The sequence below is a fragment of the Rhinolophus hipposideros genome (assembly GCF_964194185.1).
Source record: "Rhinolophus hipposideros genome assembly, chromosome: 13".
In the NCBI taxonomy this organism is placed as follows: Eukaryota; Metazoa; Chordata; class Mammalia; order Chiroptera; family Rhinolophidae; genus Rhinolophus; species Rhinolophus hipposideros.
Genome location: NC_138059.1, coordinates 54,007,813 through 54,013,583, shown reverse-complemented (window position 1 = coordinate 54,013,583; position 5,771 = coordinate 54,007,813). Strand labels below are relative to the sequence as shown.

General features: G+C 37.3%; 1 pseudogene across 1 annotated transcript; it reads right to left on the bottom strand.

Annotated features, from left to right (window-relative positions):
* Window positions 1-3,872: 3,872 nt before the first annotated feature.
* Window positions 3,873-5,152, bottom strand: LOC308506555 (cytokine receptor-like factor 3; annotated as a pseudogene). The gene has a single exon. The product of its transcript is annotated as a cytokine receptor-like factor 3 (transcript).
* Window positions 5,153-5,771: the final 619 nt, after the last annotated feature.

Here is a 5,771-nt window from a genome sequence, read left to right as displayed (position 1 = left end):
TTTTTAGATGTAATAATGGTAGTGTGGTTTTCTTTAAAAATAAAAAATAGTCCTCATCTTTTAGGGATACATAGTAAATATGTGAAGATGAAACATGACATATGGGTTTTTATTCAAAATAATCTTGTATGGGAGAGTGGGTGGAGATAATAGATGGAAAAGATAAGCCACGTGTTGACAGATGTAGACACTGAAAGCTGGCACTCCAAATTCATTGTACTACTATATTTTTGCATATGATGGGAAATTTTCAAAATAAAAACTATTTTTTCTTTTCATCTAGATCACACAGATGTGTAATTATTAGAATTACAATTAGGCTCATGTATATTTCAGAGTTTTACCAACAGAAAAACATATGGAAGTCAACTTCTAGCTTGAGAAAGAAGTCATGAAGTTCTCCTTCTATTAAACTGTTGTCTGTGTCTATGAGCTTTGGTTTGTTTGTTTGTTTGTCTTGTTCCTTTGTTGCTTTAAGTTTTATTTCCCACATATGAGTGACGTCATATGGTTCTTGATTTTTTCTGTCTGACTTATTTCACTTAGCATCCATGTTGTCACAAATGGCAGTATTTCATCTTTTCTTATGGCAGAGTAGCATATAGATGATGTATATAGAATCGTATACTTGAAACCTACATAATTTTACTAACCATTGTCATCCCAATAAATTTAATTTGGAAAAAAAGAAGTCACGAAGGATTTATTTTGTAGGATACATGATATGTGATAAAAGTAAGTCAGGATTTATTCTCCTTTATTGCTAGAGACAGTGGGACTCTTGGAACTCTAGCTTTTTTTCCCACAATTATTTGACTTGAGGGGTGATGAGGGAGTAAGAGGGAGAATGCTATGGAGAGGAGACTGACATAGTTAGATCAAAGCACACTTGTTTTATGCCCATTAATGCTCACAAGACTTCTGTGTAAATCAGCCATTTTAAAGAAAAAGGAACAATGCCAAGGAGGGAATAACTAGGGTTTTAAAAAAAAGGAAGAAAGAAAGAATGGAAGAAAGAAAGGAAGAAAAGAAGGAAGGAAAGAAGGAAGGAAGGAAGGAAGGAAGGAAGGAAGGAAGGAAGGAAGGAAGGAAGGAAGGAAGGAAGGAAGGAAGCAAGCAAGCAAGCTATGGCTCAGTTCCTAAAAGCTCATAATCCTGAACTCACTAATTTTTTAATGAACAAATAAAGGATTTTACCTTTTTCTTGTTCTATATCACTTACCAAGGTGTCTGGTAATAGAGAAACTTGGTACTTATCCATTCAGGGAATATATATTAATCACCTACTAGGTGTCACACCCTATGAATATACCAGGAAGGGGAAGCATTTTCCAAATGGAACTAAGGAATGGTTCTGTGTGGACCCATCTCTCCAAATGCCCAGGAGTTTCCAGTTACATGTGACCAGGCAGAAGGGCACATGACTCATGGCACAGGGATTCTATGATTTTACTTATTAGCTATCTATTTCCATCATGCTTCTTCAAAGCAGATGGTAGAGGTTTCCTTTCAAAAGAGATCCACAGGACCAGGGTATTGCTCTTCGGTCATCCAAGGAGAGCTGCTGAATTCACTTCCAGGAATAACCAATGTCCCTCTGGACACAGAAGATGGAGTAGGAGTCAATTCACAGCCCCTTTCTTTGTTCCTATGTGAGAATCTGTTCCTTATTCCCCAAAGGTACATCCTTCCCCATGTTGAGATCTCCAATACTACTAATGCCACGTTTGGTGATGACTTACAAGGAAAATTAAATTCTTGATTTTTTTCTTTAGTTCTACAACTGTAGATATTAGTAATATCTGTGCAGAATTCAAGAGGACCAGCTTTTAGGAATAAAAGCAAGTAACAGATTGTTCATCCTCTGAATCAGGTGACAATGCTGAATTTCCCAGTGGCCCCTGCTCCCCATCCTCCACCTCAGTAGTCTCTGAGTGTCTGTGTTTTGCCTTCAAGGTGTTCCCAGTGCATAACACAATGCTTGGCACATAAAAAGGTGTTCAAGAAAAGTTTGTGGAATGTATTGAATGGATGAGTAATAAATCTATGAGCTCAGTAAATTGGCAGTGAGCTCAGTTTACAATCTGCCCTTTCCGTAGGTACAGAGTCAATAAAGACAAATACTCCTGTTATCACAATTGCACATGGGCTTACAGGCATGCAAATGTGCTATTTCACTGTGGTCATTTGGAGCAATACATAAAATTTAAATACATCAAATAATATGACATTTTATCTAGCATCAAATATAGATAATGGTACGTGTCAAAATGCCATGAATTTAAATGGAAAAAAAAGTTTTCTACATCTTAGTGTTTTTATTTTGTTTCAGACAGCTGGACAAGGCATCTACATCTAGCACATCTTCTTAACAATCACTAAACAAGTGGAAGATGACTTACAAAAAGACAAGGGGGAAAAGCCATGATTATCCAACAGGGGGTTTGAATCCCCAAATAAATTATCTTACAAAAATATCAGACTTGCTTTTCCATTTTTCTACTGTTAAAAAAAGAATTCACATTAAAAAAATCTGTAGCTGACATATAGCAAGTTAAGATAACCATTTTTACATACTAAATAAGTCCTTCAAATAAATATTTTACACAAATTTAAGCTTCCAAAAAGAGGTCAATGTATTTACCCTACACTTATTTGGTCCACTAAAAGACTATGAGTTATTTATAAAACTGACATTAAACCGCACTGCAGCTCATAGCCTATAAATAGTAACATGAGTATCACATGCGTGTCATATGTACATATTACATACATGTGAATGGCTAACACTGCTGTGCACACTACTTCCATAGGCAGTTTTAGCCTGTAAAAGTTCTCTAGCCTATTGTGAATCGACTTGCAAGAAAAGAACAAAATACTTTGTCTATTGTAGACATTTGCTTCGTAATTTCAAAAAATGCAAAAATCATCATAATTTGGTATTAGGTTGATGCAAAGTTAACTGTGGCTTAAAAGATTAAAAATAGGGGCCGGCCCAGTGGCTCAGACGATTGGAGCTCCGTGCTCCTAACGCTGAAGGCTGCCAGTTCGATTCCCACATGGGCCAGTGGGCTCTCAACCACAAGGTTGCCGGTTAGACTCCCACAAGGGATGGTGGGCTGTGCTGCACCCCCTGCAACTAACAAAGGCAACTAGACCTGGAGCTGAATGGCACCCTCCACAACTAAGATTGAAAGGACAATAACTTGAGTTGGAAAAAGTCCTGGAAGTACACTCTGTTCCCCAATAAAATCCTGTTCCCTTTCCCCAATAAAATCTTAAATAAAAAAAAGGTTAAAAATAATTTCAAAAGCCACAATTATGTTTGCACTAACCTAATACATACTTAAAGATTGCTGAACATGAGATAAAATTAAGTACTGCTTACAAATACCTGAATGTGGCAAGCACACAGGTGAATGTACATTACAGAACTCTGGCTTCTATCTGCTCTACTGCTGTTGCTGCATACTCAAATTTTATACGGTGTTGGATTCTTAAAAGATGGGAATTTAATTAAACAATGTTACATTAACTTTTTCTGTTATAATAACCAACTTTTAAAAGAAGCACAGTGGAAGGGTATAAGGCTTTCTGCATCTCCCCATATTTTAAAAGCCAGTTTGATTTTTACTGTGATGATATATTTTAATTAACACTATGCTAAAAATAAAACTGATTGCATTGTGATTTTATCCACAATATTCAAGTCTCATTGCTAAAATATTCCAAAATAAATCCAGTAAACAATTTCCATTTCCAATGGCTTAACCAAGAAACGAATCTAACAAATTTTTTAATCAATTACTATGAAACTGGGCTGAGGACAGCTACATTAAAACCCTGCAAACAAAAGCCACTCATGCAAAAATTTACACCACCAACACTTTCCATCCAGGATAGAAAAATGAGCATCCAAAGTAAAGAGAACCATAAGATTGATCAAGTAACCAATACAAAACCATTTTTCTGTCATCTGAGCTAATGGCTACTGGAAACTTGAAGTTATACTGGTGGATCCTAGAGTCACAGCTACAATGTCAAATGTGACAGTGGACCTAGAAGTAATGGTAGGCAACTGATTAACCATTTCTTTTCCATTTACAAAACCTGTACAGTTTGTATTAATGCTCACTGCTTGGTCCTGCTACAGAGAGTCACATCCATTCTGTTTTTCTGCACATAATCCTATACTGTCTCTTCTGTCTGCTTATCCTACAATTTCAACTCTAAATGTTATTGTCTACCCACAAAAATAGGTGAGGATTCAGAATCATTCCGGAGTGCTACATTTCTTCCACTGCTCAGACTGTACCCTTCAAAACCAGCTGTCCACTCATGAGGCTCCACTGTGGAATGACCTATCTGGGGGATGATCCAAGGACTCCACTCCCATCAGCACTCTCCTCCAGCACAGACTCTGAACTGGTAATAATATTGAGGTCTATGTGGAATACTGTGAGTTCAGTTTCATAACCTACATATAGGTCCTCAAAATGATTTGAAGTACATTTACAGAACTGGAGTCTGTAATCCTGGGCTACAAAGTCCTCATCCACCTTACACCATCATACAATGATACACCTTCAGGTTTCTCTATTATTCTTCTATCTGTACTGGTAAGTGACATGCTACTGTTCCATATTTTAAAATGTGGTCCTTTACTATTAAGAACTGAGTCATCCAGCTGAGCAGATAAACAAAGCACGTCAACAGGTAAAGGCACTTCTGGTAAGCTGTCCAACTTAATGCGTGAGGTCTTTTTGGTAAAGTTCCACAGTTTTTCATTGTGGTCCCCTACATAGCCAAGAATGGCAATTTCACCTAGTTGAGCCAAGTCCTCTGCAGTTTTAAATCCGTGCTCTGTCAGCTTCTGGCAGTCAACTAGCAATTAACTAATGGTCTCTTGTTCAAAGGTGTCCACTTCTTGCAAAAGAGTCACCAACCGCTCATTCGTGAGCTTCCCAAGGGTTCCCTTTAAATCATTAAAATGCTGTTTGAGGACATCTCTGTCTTTGATGCACTCTTTGATCTGCCTCTGTGCCTCCCATAGTCCCTATAGTCTCAGGCCTAGCTCCCACTGTGGTAGCCCTGCCCTATGTCCACTTTCTCATGGGCCTCCTGCAGCCAGCTGGGGTTTTAGCTCCATTGCCCCTCGTTCAACCACGCGACCAGCGTCTGCAGGTGCCAGAAATATTTTTTTTTAATTCTTTAAATGCCTCTCAGCATTGAGTCTTGTGTTTCTGCAAAATTAGGAAGAAAACAAATTTAATTAGGTACAGCCAAAATGTTGGCTTCTTTCTAAAATAAGCAAAAGTTTCACTGTATAGAAAATTAAGTAATTTTCAGTGGCATTCTACTCTTCAAGTAGAAAACAGTGAAATGTAGAAATATGAGAAATTTGAGATTAAATGTTTTATTTTATACTTCAGTATTTCAGAAGTTAGGTTTTAAAGAAAGAGCACCTGTTTCCTTATTATTTGAAAAAAACTTCAAAAACTTTATAGAGGATGGTCTGATTTTTCTCTCCTGAAGCAGTTGCTTTAGCTTCTGGGTATAAATAGGCCCAGGAAAATAAAAGGAACAACAAAGATTAGGGAATCTCAACATCCCATTGTCATGCTTGAGCACTGTGTCCTGGAAAGATTCTGGAAGGGGTTTTCTTTTAAGATATTAGCTATCCTGAAATCTGAGACACATTTGGACTGATGACTTTTTCTCCAAGTTAACATGGAACAACTTCCAGGAATCTAATTAACATATTTTAATTA